The 16,897-nt window shown below is 35.9% G+C and overlaps 1 protein-coding gene across 1 annotated transcript in view; it reads right to left on the bottom strand.

Moving 5' to 3' along the window:
* TRPM3 (transient receptor potential cation channel subfamily M member 3) overlaps window positions 1–16,897 on the bottom strand; it is a 417,168-nt gene that overhangs the window by 283,675 nt on the left and 116,596 nt on the right. The gene's annotated exons all lie outside the window — the stretch shown is intronic.

Here is a 16,897-nt window from a genome sequence, read left to right as displayed (position 1 = left end):
GAATTCTGAGTTTACTTAAATTTCATCAAATACTACCTATTTAGCTTAGTGGATTGATTGTACCTAGGTAGATTAAATGGATTGTCTCCTGAAATATAATTTTTGAGATTTAGAATTTATATTGTTAGGAGTGAGAAGAATTATGGTTGTAACACTAATTCTTTCTCTGTAAAATTAAGAAAAGTAACTTTCCTTTTTACATCTCCAGTCTTACTTTTTTCTTACCAAGATAAGAAAAGTGACTGTGACTTTTTTGAGAGAGATCAGTGTGTTTAGGAGGTTAAGAAATGTGATAACAGAAGATGAGTGGGTCTACCTCCAATTAAATTCAGTCCTGATGAAAACAAAGTCTAAGGCTGAAGCAGAAGGATACAGGAAACCTAAGAAACAAAAAGCCATTCTCAGTAGCACACAAGACATTATTCAAAATGTTGGTAGTGAAAAGCTTTCAAAGGGCGGCAAAAGTATATTTTGATTCAGTTTCCTTGATGAGGAGAAAAAAAGAAAAAATCTTCATTAGAATAAAGCTGAGAAAAGTCTGCATGGCACTAAGGGAAGAAAGAGGATATAAGAAATAAGAAGGTATCTTTAAAAAGCTGAACTCATGTTTGAGGAAGGCTAATAAGAAGGATTATAAACTCTGGCAGGTTAAAAACACAAGGCAGCAAAAAGAGAATCTGAGAAGCACTTGCAGAGAGTATAAATAAATAAACAAACACATTTAAAGACTTTAAGGAGAAGTGAGTTTTTTAAAGTTTTTTTTTTCTGAAATAACTTCTTTTTCCCATATCTCCAATCAGCTTCCATATATCTAAGACAAATTGTCCAATTAATTAATGTTGAACTATGTTCATTGACAGAAGTTATTTAAATTGTCAAAATAATATGTTTGTGCTGAATAATCAACTTGACTATGCACTCTTTCCCAGCTCTGTATCTTGAGCAGGCATCTTTGAGTAATATCAGTGTGAACATATACTCTACAAGCTCTACAACACCCTGAGATTACTCTGATAGAGAACACATCAAATTTAAAGGATGACAACTGAAAAGTGGGAATTTTCTATGAAATCACAGATGGTTGTTACAGACTGCATGGGCACCACGTCGATGTGCACACAGATATGAGGAGCATAAGAAGAGAAAGGCACTCAGACCAAGGCATCCCACACGTGCTAAAGGCAGCGCCCATGGAAGAGTGTAATAGGGCAAATACAATGGTGAGGGTGATGGTGTCCTAGAACCCTGACACTTACAGCTTCCTAAATTTGGGGTGGGGCCTAAGTTCTCAGCAACCCTGAAGCTGGCTTCTGTTCTTTGAACATTATCCAGCCCGCAACCAAACTCATTTAGCCTTTCTGTATCAGCAGCAACACTCAGAACAGATTCCTAAAAATACTTAGGCAATCCCAAAGGGTCAGGGATCAGTTATGTGGAGGCACTTAAAAACCCTTACTATGATGTTTAATCAGTTTCAACAGATAACTTATAAAAGCCTTAACTTTGTAAAAAATGGGAAGAATTGGCAAAGAAAAGCAAAATTTTATTTGCTTTTTATACTTATAGACAAATAGATCTTGACATTAAATACTGTGCAACATATGTATATTAACTTCCAGCATCACAAACATTTGAAAAGATTACTTTCAACTAAACCTGGAATAAAACACTTAAGAAATACTAATTATGAGATTCTAGGGAAAAGGGAATTCTTCAGAAGAAACTTCTTTCTTTCTTTAAATACAAATTAGAAGAGTTTTTAGCAGCTTACCCTTCATCCCGCTGCTGATTACATGATTTCAGAACAGCAACAAAAAGATGATAACCAAAGCCCAACACTAAAGCTCATTGAAGTTGTATGATTACTCCCTTCAATTTCAATAGGCATTGGAAAATACTTAGGAGAAGCAACACAGCCCAGAACATCTGTAATTACATGTCCCTCTATAGCTGCAGTTTAGATGGAAAGCAAATTTTCAGTTTGCCCAGATCCCCTTCAGCAACTTATTTTGATGAGTGAACAGGATAATAATTAAGTTTCTAATGTTTGTGCCCTATACCCCATTTCTTTTGGGAGTTATGATTTACAGCTATGGTGTCCCACAACATAATACCATTTCTATGGGTAAGGCCTTACTCTCCTTGGTCAAACACCTAGACAATTATCATAGCACTGATTTGTTAAAAATAAACATACTGCAAAATCACTCATTATTAACAGAATGTAAATTAGAATTTGTATGGAAGAGTCTGAAAGGAGCCTGCTAATGTGTAAATATTCACATTCGATCTTAATAGTAAAATTGTGGCTTTTAAAGCCTCTTCAGATTAGAGACCGCAATTCAGATTGCATCATGAAGAAATTTTTTAAAGGGCAGAAAATGGAAATACTTCTCATACAAGAGAAGGATGCAGAAGTGTCCTGGTGCTACCTGGGTGGATTTTAAGAGGGTGATGCATAAAACAGAATTGCTTTATACATCGCTACTTGGGAGACAGCTTCCTCCCTCATGACATATTACTATGGAACATTCAGCTTGCAGGAAGATTTGTATTTCTCTCCCACTTCATGACGAGAGCTGCTGGAATTGTACAATATAAAGCACTCTTTGCCTTGACAACAGGAACATGCTTCACCAAAACAGACTGGAACTTTTGGCTCACCGAGTCTCTTCCTGAGCTATGAGAGACTCATTTAGTTTATGGAGTATTTTGCCTTCCTGAGTATCTCTGTCATTGGCCTTTCAAATGTCCTGAAGTTGCAGTAATGCTCAGATGAGTAAGGCACTTGAAGATGCCTTGTAAGCCTGTATTAAAGGACTTGAAACCTTAAGTCTCCAGGCTATTTATTACCTGACCTGTGGTAAGGTAACAAGGAAACTATTTTAGCAAGATTTTTGTTTTTTTGTAAAACCTTCATGGTGTCCAGATGGATGTTGATGGTGCTTCCTTGTGTGTGTGTGAGCAGATTGCATGAGCTACGTGACAATAAATATGTTATACACCACTGAGTGAAAAGGATGCCATGGGACAACCCCAAACTGCTGCAGCATTCTACAGCTTCTCTTCAGCTCCTTCCTCCTAACTCAGCATGGACAGGGTGAAGAGAAAGAGAGAGACAGAAGTTACTTTTGGTGTATAACAAACATGGGTGAACCAAGAAAAATGTTCTTCTGCATAATTCTGTATGGCACATTGGTGTTTTCACAGAATTACAGAACCACAGTACATCTCAAGTTGGAAGGGACTTGTAAGATTCATGAAGTAAAATTCTCCTTTACTCATAGGGCTACTTAAATCTAAACCACATAAGTAACAGCTTTCAGGACACTCCTAATTCACTGTTTTTATTAGATTGGCATTTATTACAGAAAAACTGGAGTTGCACTAGCACAAAAATAGTTTTATTCATGTAAATATAACCCTCCATAATGGAAGTGGAAGGAACTTATTGTGCATATGCCATACAAATTGTACAAGAGCGAAAACTAGAAAGATTCAGAGAGATTTTACTGCCTCTGTATGTATTTTGAGATAAATGGTATATTTTATATAAATAAATAAATAAATATACATATACATACACACATATATATATATGCTTTGTATCCATTAAAACAAAATAACAAAATGCCATTAGGAAGTTTGATTTTTGAAACATCATGTGTGCCAATCATGTTTCACTGATTCATGCTAATCAGTGTTATGGACAAGTACAAGGACTGCAGAAACACTTGTCAGTTTTAAACATTTCACTGTCCAAGAGTATTATTTTCAACATTTTGTACACTCACATAAAAGACTGAATTTTCTCTGTAGCAAATGTTGCAAATAGGCATGCAAATAAAATTAATGGAAGATGTTTGAAAGTGCAGTGACACTTTTGAAGAGAGCATAATCCTTATTGTCTAGGCGGGGTTTTAAAATACAAAAAAATGGTGTACAGAGTCTATGGCAGTTAGCACCTCTGTAAGAAGACCATCGAAACTGATCACATTGATGCTTGAAGGCTCAGCTGGACACTGTATCTGCAAACTTGCTAAATTGGATTACCCCCATTAGAATCCTCTGCTGCCAAACACAGGGGCAGGAGAAATTGAGGAGTGGTGAGAGGCGGAATTTTTTAATCCACTGGAGAGACCGGCATACACTGGATATGACTTATAAAGTATTAATTAGCATTTTCATATGCAAAAGTGAGAAAAACTTCATTGTATTCTTCTATTCATATTCATTATTTTTCTAGAAAAATACTCTTGTTTACCAAACAATACGCAGGAAAGCAATGAACATAAATACAGTACAGGTAAGAGGAAAACTAAGCAGATTATAATAGAATGACATGTCAAAGGTTTCAGAAAATAAAAATGTGTACAAGAGAAATTGTATTTGAGAAAATCATATTACTGGGAATATACCACTTAGGATCTACATTATCTTAAATCCATAGTGTATCATATTTCCACTCTAAATGTGTAATTAGCAAGGCACTTTCTCTTCTGTGCATTTAAAGTCTTGCTCTCAACAAGAGTTGTGCAAGCAAGTGGATCAAAAGAATTTTTTGAAAAAGAAAAGCAGCAAGTTGCGTGTAAGCCTCACCACTCCATCATTTCTTTTGTTCTGGTCACCTGAAACACATAACAAGAATTTTTTCTTATTCTTTGTTAAAAGCCTAGCCTACTTCTGGCACATTACACAAAAATGAAGCATAAACAAATGCTAGTAGACTCATCCCTTTTCCTATTTTAATTTCTGCTTATTAACAAGAAATATATTTGTATTGCAATGCAACAGAATTCTGTTTGGAGTCTTCTGTTTGGAGTCTACTGTTTGGAGTTTTTGTTTGATTGGGGTTTTTTTGGGGGTTTTTTGTGGTTTTTGGTTTTGTTGGGTTTTTTTTTGTTTTTTTTTTTTTTTTGCAGTGCTGCGCTGATTGTAGCTTGGATACAATTAATTCTCTCCAGAGTAGCTAATATATGGATCTGTGTTTGGATTTGTGCTGGAAACAGTATTGATAACAGAAGGATGTTTTAGTTATAGCTGAACAGCACTTGTACAGAGCCAAGGCCTTTTATGCTCTTCAACTCCACACTGGGGAGTGGGCTGGCTGTGCACAAGAAGTCTGAGGGGATGGCCACAGGGATATTCCAGACCCTTGGCATAATGCCCAGTGTATAAGGGTGGGGGAAGAAGGAAGAGATGTTTACAGAGCTGGTATTTGTCCTCCCAAGGCACTGCTATGCACGATGGAGCCCTGCTTTCCTAAGGATGGATGAACACTTGTCTGCCCATGGAAAGTGGTGAATGAATTCCTTATTTTGCTTTGCTTGCATGCACAGCTTCATCTTTGCCTTTTAAACTGCCTTTTATCTCAAGACATGAGTTTTCCCACTTTCACACTTCTGATTGTCTTCCATGTCCCACTGGGGAAGACGGAGTGAGGGGCTGGCTGGCGTTGAACCATGACAGGTGCCCAAATTGAAGGGAACAAAATAATTTAGGAACACTAAAGTGGAACAGAAATTTCAGAGTATTCCTCTTGTCTTTCTCTCTTAATCATTGGGGCTTAGATGGCCAACAGTATATATAATATCACAGACAAGGAACTGTACAGAAAACAAAGAATTAGAAGGGAAAACCACTTGATTTTTATTACCTCAATTTTTTAAAAAAATGAATCCAAGAGCATTTCCGAAGGTAATTTATAATAGCATTTTATTCTAAAAAGATGGTTTGCCTAATTTGTATAACAGATGCCTTTGACAGACATCTATGTAGACTTTGTCCGTACAGATTATCTGCAGCTATACAGAAATACAACTTGTTCCAAAGAGGTGTGAAGAAAGCAACACTCTCCTCTGAATTTCCTCCCTATGAGGAAAATTTTCTTTCTATTTCTAGTCTGTTTCTAGTTCAGCTAACATTTTGTTTGAAGGCCATTTCTTATTTTGTCAGGTCTAGACAGCCTATATTTCCTTTAAATTTTTAAAGAAGAATCTAGCTGAAAGCAGTTAATAATTAATATGTTTAACTTTCTTTCCTTTGGAGATAGATTTCCATGGCTGAATTAAACAGTGTCATCCTTCTGGCTCTTGAAACACCCAAACTACTGTGAAAAACAAAAGATATGTAAAAACTTATTGCAAATATCCATACACAAGAGCATTCAGATCTCAGGGTAAAGCCAGGTATTTACTTAAGGTCTGTCAGTTGCTGAGTCCTACAGGACAATATCTGTACCCTAATTACAAAAACTGCTCATGAGTTTTTAGAATATATAGGTGATTGAAAGGATTGATAGAAGATAGGTTTTTTGGCACAAAATCTGTTATAAAAAGGGTTACTTTCGGAACAAAAAAATCCTCAAGATACTCTGTTAAAAAGGGTTATTTTCTGAACAAAAAATCTTAAAGATACACATTAATCACTTTTTAATTCCTTAGTGAAAAGGAGAAGCTGACACAAAAGCAAGAGTCCCACTGTAACAACTTCTGTCTTTTGCCCCCACAGAAATGTAGGACCTAATTAGTTGTATTGTTTAAAATAAAATCAGTACAAAGTAGCTTACTGCTGCCTTTGTTCCCAGATAACATGTGGGAAGCATATTCCTGAAAGGAGTAAGAACTTTCATTAGATATGAGCAGGTTATATAAGAGAAATAAGCCTGAACCAGACATCATTATTTTTCCCTACAGTCTTTGAGAAGTTTAACTTTTCACTTTAATTAGCGACACATCACCAATGCTGGCTCAAACTAGAACCCAAATATTAACTCAAGAAGTTAGGGAACATTGCACTGCCCACACATTCTGTGGATGAAGTCTACATAAAGGAAAAAGAGATCTCTTTATGCAATGGAAGATTTACAAGTTGACACCAGTCACCAAAAGGCAGTCACTGAAAGATTTTATCAGCCATCCTGGCAAGGCACTTGGTGTTTTGCTAAGACTGTGCTTACCACTAAGCACAAGTCATTGTTTCAGATTTTAATGGTACCCTAGGCAGACATTAGGGCTACCATATCAAGGTGCATGTGTCCCACACAAGCACAGCAAAAATACCCCACTGTAATTCTCATGCATTAGACACTGTCTGCATCAGAGTGGTGGGATAGAACTATGACCAAAGTCTGTGTACAAGTGGTTTTCCTCAGGGCACCTTGTGGCATTTTGCCAGCCGTCTGCCAACCTCAGCAAAGCAGCTCCAATGCATCTTGAGCATTGCATGCATTCCCTGGAGGTTAGGGAAGAGTGTGGTACAGCAAGTCAGAAAACCAAACAAATGTCTGGTTGATAAGGGAGCCTGGAATGATAGTAACAGCATCCTAGAGAAATCCATGGCTCTGTTTTTCAGGACAAATGCATTTAGCTGTTTTGTGTTTCTCCTTTATGTGTTGTGAACATAACTTTTACAATAGGCTGCTTATACTTGAACATTATACATAGATTGCATTGTAATAATATGACAAGATTGTAATTTCTACAATTAGATTTTTAAAGATGTCTTCTCTGTCTTCTCTTATAAATTGAATCTGAATTCACAAGAGGAAAAAATGAAAGATGAAAGTACTGAGCCAATAACTCAAAATTAGTTTACTTCTGCAACTATGAATATTTCTGTTTCATTCCAGCTAGAAATAACATTTTCCTGTCTGTTCTGAAAATCTTTACAATATGGTCTCCATACTCTTTTCAGTGAAAGACATAGGTACTACTTGTTACTATGGACTACTTACAAAGAAGTAAGTAAAAGGCACATAAAGCTCTCTGATGACAATCTCAAGAGTTCCTTGCAGTTATACTTTCTATTCCCTCTGCAAGCTCACTTTGCTCTATGTGCCTTTTATAAAGTTATAGGACTTAATGCTCAAATTATTGTGGTTTATTTTATGTGAAGTTGGCTGCAAAGAAGCCTCTACTCTCTACTTTCCCCACTGAAAACAGAACTCAAAGCCCAGCATTTCATCACTACTACTAGATAAACAAAAAGTATTGGACAGCACATTGCACAAAGGTAAGAAAAAGAGTAAATGAGGAAGTGATGTAAGTAGGCTTCACTGAATTATAGTAGAATTCCAAAATGAAAAGTTGTAGTGTACATCAACCCAAGATACAGACCTTCCCTCCACCAAAACCAACCATGTTATTTATACTGGTGATTGGCAGCAAATAGCCAATCACCAGTATAAATAAAACAGTGAGGAATAAACAGTGAGGAATACAATTTACTTCTTTAGATAGCTGTGTAATCTTTTAGGTCTAAATGCTGATTATACTAACTGGGATTCTAAATAAGTTTGCTTGGGATTTTTTTTCTTTTGTGTGGGTTTTTTTTTTTTTTTTGTTGTTGTTGTTGTTGTTTTTTGGTGTTTTTTTTTATTTTTGGCAGGTGGCTTGGGTTTTTTTTAAGCTTCATGGAAATTTGTTTGCAGTATTTCAGTTATGTGTGGAGGAAAAATTATTTGACTGGTTCATATTCCATATTTGACACTATCCTTCTCAAAAAACCCTTCTTCTATAAATGTGTAGGGGAAAAGTCCACCCGTGATGTAACAAATTGTTTACATTTTGAAATGAATTAGATGCAGAATGAGAATAGCACATTTTATACAACTTTTAGAAGGTCTCTCACTATTCCATTAAGAAGGAGAATTATTTTTCCCCTCTAGTTTTTTTATGGAGTTTCTGTGGGATACCATGTCCCACATTTTCTTGAAACAGGTCTATATATTTTGATGGCAACAGCATACACTGAAAAAATTCTACTACAAACAACATTTAAAAATCGCTAATGCTCTGCTATAAACAAAACTTGATGCATTAATTTTTAAAGCATGAAGACTAATAATGCAGGAGGTTTTTTTCTGCAGGGGAAAATAGTCTTTAAAGCTAAATAACATACTGTGTTAGAAACAAAAATATTACTTCAAGCAGTTCAGTATCAACCTATCTGCAGTAATTTCATCTGCTGGAGCTAGAAGTAAATGTACTTTCACATTTTTTATTTAGAGGAAAAACTATTAACTTTAGTCTCTGATGGCACTGAAATCTTTCCACAGCTGAAATTATTTAGCACATTCATCCATCCATAATGAATCCTTATCCATACCATCTGATTTTCTTGACTCCTCTAAGCCTCTCTCTGCTTCCCTGTTTTGCTCAGTTCCTAGCTTACAGGTCTGAGGTTGTCCTACTCTTCTTTCTGTGGAGATATATTGGAATTAGATATCAGGAAACATTCAGTGATATTTTCATGGTTTGCAACATGCACAATACATTGGGGATTATGCTGGATTTATGAAGGATAAACACAGGCTTCTGTTATAATTTCCTAATGAAGACTACCAGCAACATTTTGAAGAGTTAATATAACATTGTGATATTGTTTGTATTCCTGTAAGAATACTCTAATCTCTGGGAAGTTTTCTTACTTTGCTCCTCCACACTGGTATCACAGATATCTACAAGAAGCCCCTTCCTGATCTGGAGGGAGCAAGCTGGAATCCCTGCAGAAGGAAACACTGCAATTTCCGAGTCAGTAAATAAGCAGCTTTGCATACAATTTTTCAGAATAGAAACCATTTGATATCATTTCCTGATTGTGTTAGAATTCAGTATTTATTAAAATTATTATTTTGATATCTTTTATTTATTAACAGAAGATTATCTTGGATTTGGGGATTTTAACATTATCTTCTACCCTTTTTTTGGAGATTATCATATGGTTCTGATGCTAAATATAGTTTTTCAGATGCCTTCAGTTTTCAATGCATAATTAGATGTGAATCTATTGTTATCCCTATTTACTAACAGCTCTGATGTAGTGGTATTTTCTCTCTGAACACTGAAATTAAGGAGTATTATTGTCAATGCTGCAATAGTGTTATATACCCTCACTGAATTCCCATGACTAATGCTGTATGAGACAATCTGACTGCCTAGCTGAGAAATGGCCACTGAGCAATGAAACTGAATATTCACCAGGGACACTGTTCTTCACTAAATTACAAGCATTGAATGGGTCAAATGTATCTCAAAACTAAGTCACTACCTTTTGCTTTGCAAATGCTTCTGAACAAGTTATGGCTACACCTGTTAAACAGTATTTCATTACAAAATTAGAATTAAAATAGTGATATTCCTAAGCCATCTCCTCAGTAACACGTTGAAATTGCCCTTTAGGCAGAGACTTTTAATCAAAATTACTGTAAATCAAACAAATAAATGCTTTGGACTCTGCTTCATCTGACCAGTTCTTTGTTCACTTACTTGTTAAAATCAGACCTGTAAGTATCTAGGTTTTCATACTTATGTTTAGAGAAGACATTCAATGTGAGGTGTTGTTACACTGACTGACAATCAATGCAGATTGACAATCTGCATTACCCCCTAAAACCTGCCCCCAGAATATTGTCATTTTGGCTTATGCTAAAGACAATAAATGTTTAATTATTGATATTTAAATGCGTGAATTCTGAATTTTTTAAATAATTGTCTCAAAATGAACTGTGTGTGTTAGCTATAGATCAAAATAGATTGCCAAATGAGAAGAACATTAGAAGACTTTCTAAGGAATGATATAGAAAAGAGGCTATCTTCACTCAAGTGCACAATGCTTTAGAAAAGTGAGATAAAAAGTCTTCATATGTAGAATCCTTTCATCTCATCAGAAAACTCTATTCCTTCAAAGAAAAAAACACTATAGTGAATGAATAAAATCTATTGTTGTTTTTTTTTTTCTGTACAGAGCTTAATTTCTTAGACCATTTAGACTACAGCATCTCTAGCACATGGAAAATTGAACCGAAATAATTTTCTTAGCACTTTTAATAGCAAGTAATTGCAAGCACATCATGTTGCCCTTTCTTTATAGATATGTTTCAGTTTAACCAAAAATGTACGTAAGATGAAAGGCTTTGAATGACCTGTGGTTTGAATTCTACCCAGAATTTTATTCTGGCCAGGAACTGAAGAAAGTAATGGAAAGGTGTCTATTCTGATCTGCCACTGTGTTAGGCTATTATAGGTGCTGTTAAATTGGATTACACACAAAGCTGAATTTAGTGTTGCACATGACAAAGCAAATAGCTACAAGTACAAATAGCTGCTTCAAGAGATTTATTTCAAGAAAGTGCTAGTAAGAATGAATACCTCACTGATGTTAAATGTTTCAAGAGGGCAAGACCATCTAACAACCAAACGTGTGAGAGTTCTATTATAGAAAGGCTCACCCAAGATATTTAGAGAACAAATTCTAAAATTAAATGTTGTATTTAAAGCAGATTGAAGAAGGACGCAGAAAAAAATATAGTGACATTTGAAAACGTAGATATTTTTGTCATCCCATGACTTCATTAGGCAATTTTAACTGCTATTTGTCTTAATATAATTTGGATTACTGACAAACACCAAGGAACAAACACCAAGGAACATGCAATCATTTGCAAATGATTTTTTTCTTATCTAATAAAATCTCTTTAGTATTCTAAGGATAAACCTTCACCAAGCATCATCACAGCTTCCACAGGCGACCTTTTCTGCCACTGTCATTCTTTGGGCTAGAAAGGAGTCCCTTCTGGTCCTGCTTCTCAAATTCCTAGTGAACAGCATCTTATGACCAACCATGACCAAAAGAGATTTACCCAATTTTCACAACACCTTTACTCATGTGCTAGCATTTCTCTCTCTTTCTTTCTTTCTTCCCCACCATCAGCTCATTGAGATACAGTTGCAGACCCATGCCTTTACATGTAAAATGAGAAATGAAAGAAGGAAAGCAGATGATGCAAATGCTAAAAATGTTTATCTATGGTTTTCATTTTTTCAGGAATGGAGTGCATGGATTTCATTAGCAGCTTTAGAAAGTGGCAGAAGCTGGAGTACTAGACAAAAATCATAAGAGAGCAGAGAAAAGCAACAAATTTTATGGGGATATTGAAATACTGGCTTAATGTAGCAAGGGACAGACTCAGGGATGTCACAGCTGAACTTCCACTCCTGTTGTCAATGTCTATCCCTCTGTTCTGCAAGCCTCATCATGCTCACGTTCTTGAAATTTCTCCTTACAGAGACTGCATCCCTGCTAGCTCCCCTCAAAATCCTGCATTTCTTTCTGTTCTTCATTGACAAAAGGAAGACAAAGTAATTGCATGCCTGCTAACTTCTAACCACTGTGCTTTAATAGTTACCCACTCTTGCAGGGCACTTGAGAGCACACTTGCAGCACTCAAAAGCAGAATGTCGTGCATATTGCTTCTGGCATCAGCTGCATCACACTCAAAGCATTTATCACCACTGTGGCTCCTTGATCCTTCCCAGGATCGAACTCCCCAGTGTGATGCCCCTCTGTACAAAACTCTCAGTTATTCAGTACTTGTACTACGAGAGCTCATGCTGCACAAACGCCAATATTATTTAATGGTGAAGCAGACATTTTGAGAATGCATCTAGCAGCTTCAGGGAGAGCTGTTCTACAGCTTAAATTAATTTAAAAGATACACCAAGAAATCCTAAAATATAAATCTGCATAGCAAAAGAATATATTACTAAGCATAATAAAGCTTTTGCTATATTAGCAACATAAACTGCTTCACAACAGACAAAAAATTGCAGAAAGAGAAGCCTAGACACCAATTTAATAACTACTTATTTTGTGAAGCATGAGACTTTTATACAAGACCCCAGACCTTTACATCTTGAAAATCTTTCTCTTTTTTTGTAGTATGCATTATAAACCACTCACAGAATTCAAATTTAAAAAATCAACCTTTGTCCCTCTTAACCTATTTTTTCCTGTATTGCATTAATTAATGCATGATTCTCTGAAAAAATAAAATTAAAGTGGAAATATTTTTACTTTCACAGGTGTACTGTCAAACTAAAATAAAATAACCAAAAATTAAACATTTTAAATATAAATATAAAAACACTTATTAAATTGGAAATTAAATAATATAATGATTTCTGAAAGAATATAGGCTTTGCTTTTTCTTTTTCAAAGAAAAGAAAAGAAAATGTATCTTTTTCCTATGCTGAAGAATAAATTACTATTTTAGTCCTGTGGTTTGGGAATTCTGTTTCTGCTACAATCAAGCCATCCTGTCACCCCATGCAGAACCTCATTCCCTGAGAAGGATTTAGGTCTAATAAGAGGTCTTACTGATCTGTTTCATGACTTGCTTACTTGGCAATTTCTTGAACACTGTAGGAGGATTACATTAGCTTTGCATGTCATAGGGAAAGAATATGTAGAAATGCTCATGAATATTGAACTTCAGGGTATTGTTGAATTTTTTACATTTCGAAGATCACTTTTTGAATAACTGGGTGAATGATTTGGAAATGGACAGTGAAGACAGCATGATAGGATCATAAAAATAGAATTAAAATAATACTTAAAACAATAAAAATATTTTTTGATCTCTTATTGTTAAAAGAAGCATAAAAGAAACAAAGCAATCCTCCACATTTCCTTTCTGAGGGGCAGTGACTTGCTACGGCATTCATGTCTTGACAAGAGAAATTACTTTTATCTGCATACATTTCTCTTCAGCATTAAAGGGGAATGTTAATTAAATTAATTAAATTTAAATCATAGTGCTCTGAATGCTGAAGTATGCTGAGGTGCAGATAAACACTCCCTCTCCACACACTGCTGTGCACAAGCAGGGCGAGGCAGGCAGTAATCCCATGAGACTGCTCAGTGGGAGGATCAGCAGTGTCCGGTCACTGAACCTTGTGTCAGTGTGGTTGGAATAGCAAAAGCCTGAGCCCCTGACCATGCTGGACTGGCTTTCCAGACAGAGCAATTCACAGAACTGTGAATTAACACTACATCTACACAGTATCATGACATAAGGTATTTATACAAATGAGTTTTTCTCCCATTTAATGAGATATTTTAGCATGCTGTTGAGATATTCTTGCAAGAATTATCTAACAATATGTCCAGCTGTTCTGCCAACACTTTATTATTACTTTTTGTTCATTATTACTTTTTAAAAAAACCCCACTGAGGTAGCAAAATTCAAGTGTGAAGTATTGTCTATTTGTTCAGAAACAACAATAAATTATGCAAATTTAAGCAGCAGTAGATCCCCTGAGTATTTTTAATTAGAACACCTCTTGCTCTATATAATACACCCACATATTTTTCCATACACAACTTTGGAATAGACAGTGATTTTGTATTATATTTCCTCCAACTTTCCAGGCAGCTGAACTCCTATGATATTTTGAAATTCTCCATCATCTAAGGCAACTCTTTTAAATGCAGTACTGGAGCAACCAAGACTACAGTTACAGCACTGCAAATTCCTGAGCTTAGAAGTCCATTTATCCTACATCTTGCAAGGGCTCTTTCAAAAAGTTTTGACAGGTGGCTAGAGTAACAGCCAAACATGAAAACACTCATGGCCCTGCTCCTTCTGGAGCAGCTACAGAAGCTTCACCAGGAGCAAGTACCCAAGGAGCTGTTAGTGGCTGGGGATAGTGTGTAATATAATTTGATGTAGCAACCTTCAGAACAGAGACTGGCACTATTGCCACCCTGGCAGAAGTGTCTGCACTAAGCTCTGCAATGTTTTCCTGACTGTAGTGCTCCAGAACAGGATTAAGTGACAGTACAGTAAGTGTGCTGTCACACATGGCCCTCGGACCAGAGTATATCCATCCACCCTAAAGGAATTTCCTTTGGAAGATTTCTGAGATGAGTTGCATGTCAAAAAGAATACAGGTGAGCTGATGGATATACAAAAATGTGCCTAAAGAACAGGTCATTTTTTCACCTCGATCTTGCCACCCTCATTACAGGCTGTTACCTCTCACAAAAGCTTTTGTTTTGAAAACTGCAGAGAGATAAGCTTCTGTGGTGAGGTATTTTTTCCTGAACTGACATTTCACCAGAACATGCATCCACAGGGCTGTTCTTTAACTCTGCCATTCAGTGATTGTGTTCTATTTCCTGGAATCTCTAGAATGTTTTTCAAAAGATTGTGACAGCTAAGCTGACAATTTTAGAGGAGAGGAAAAGGCCAATCCTATAGCCAAGGTGAGATGCAGCTCAGTTCATGACTTAAAAGAAGGAGAGGAACCTTCTTATGCAGATAGACAGTGATGGGATAAGGGGAATATTTTAAATTAAAAGAAGACAGATTTATATCAGGTTTTGGAAAGAAATTCTTTGCTGTGTGGGTAGTAAGGCACTGGCACAGATTGCCCAGAGAAGCTCCATCCCTGGAAGTGTTCAAGGCCAGGTTGGATGGGGCTCTGAGCAGCCTGGTCCAGTGGGCTGCATTCCTGCTCATGATGCGGGGATTCAAAAGAGATGATCTTTGAGGTCCCTTCCAACTCAAACCCTTCTATGCTTCTATAATTACATAAAAATGATTCAGACTGTGTACCTAGGTAGCAAAATACAACGAAATTATTTAAAAAAAATATCAGGAAACGGGATAAACACCTCAATGTTTCTGGGACACTGAAGACTACTAATGGCAGTCACAGTTAAAACCAAATATACTTATCACAAAATCAAAAGACATGTTTGGGAAAGCTACCAAGCTCCCTTTCTCATAAACAAATTACAATCAATATGGCTCATTTGGGAGTGGAAAGTTTATGTCCGGTTAGGAAATGTGATATGGAATGAGTAGGAGGCTCAGCTGGAATCATTAAAAGCAGTGAATCAGCCCTGGCTCTCTACTGCTTACATGTTTTTCTCCCCTGCTTGACTCAGCCTAGTCTAGTTGGCCACTGGAAAATCTGTAGGATAACATTTTTCACAAAAACAGTAATATCAGCTACAAGTTGCAGCTGGTTAAAGCAGGTTATTCAAAAATCTCAGTTCCTCCGTCTATATGCAGATATTAGAGATGTCTGCAAGTTTTTGATTCTTTCTAGATTAATTTCACTTGCTATACTTAAAAATTATTTCACTGCCAGTTTTTTTTTTTGCTGTAAAAATCAGCCCAATAACAAGAAGTAAATTAATACTACAGAAGACATTTGATAATGTCCTGCCAAGTACAAAAAATAAACCAACCAATCAAGCAAACAAAAAACAAGAAAAAATGAAGTTATATCTTTTAAAGTTCTTAACAAAGATGTAGAAAGATCCTTAATGCTGGTTACATACAGTGACAGAGACAAATAACATCTCAGAACATTGGAAAGTCAAATGTGAAACTTTACAATCATAGCAATGTTATTGTTGAATAATTACGTATTTCTCTAACCCAGAGAGAGAAATAATCTGAAAAGGTTTGAAAATACATGAGAAAGTGAAGGCCATGTGGGTTTAACACCATGTGGGTGCTACTATTTGGCTAGAAAGTTTTGCTAAAATGTATAAATTTTGCACATAACAGTCATGGTGCCACTGGCTAAAATCTCCAAGGGATTATACAAAGTGCTTACACTGACAATGTTCTAAATTACATCTAGAAGTTGAAGGAAAAATAATGATGTGTCAGAAAATACACCACTAACAAAGACTAATTTTAAGTATTCCTAAAGTAACTAATTAAGTATTAACACATTAACAAGGTTGCACCACATAAATAATTAATTACTGCCAAACACATTTGAGTTTTTGAAAATTTACCTATGGAAGCTATTTAAAAACTAGATGACTACAGAACTCCCAGTTTAAAAGTCCCAAACAAACCAATCAAACAAAACCTTGAAAATGCCAAATGTTAAAAATTATAAAGAAAGCAAATGCAGTAGACAAGGCCACTTTTTGGCGATGGTCTACAGAAGTTCATATATTGTTCCATGTGAATATTTCTGTTAACAGCACAACTAACAGCAATGGGAGCAGCAACAGAACCAAAGTATACTTCATTTATCCCTAATGCTGCCCTACAGAACATTTTCTTTTAAGGGATAGATAGCAA

Source organism: Ammospiza nelsoni, chromosome Z (assembly GCF_027579445.1).
Source record: "Ammospiza nelsoni isolate bAmmNel1 chromosome Z, bAmmNel1.pri, whole genome shotgun sequence".
NCBI classification, from domain to species: domain Eukaryota; kingdom Metazoa; phylum Chordata; class Aves; order Passeriformes; family Passerellidae; genus Ammospiza; species Ammospiza nelsoni.
This window is presented reverse-complemented; position numbering and strand designations above follow the sequence as displayed.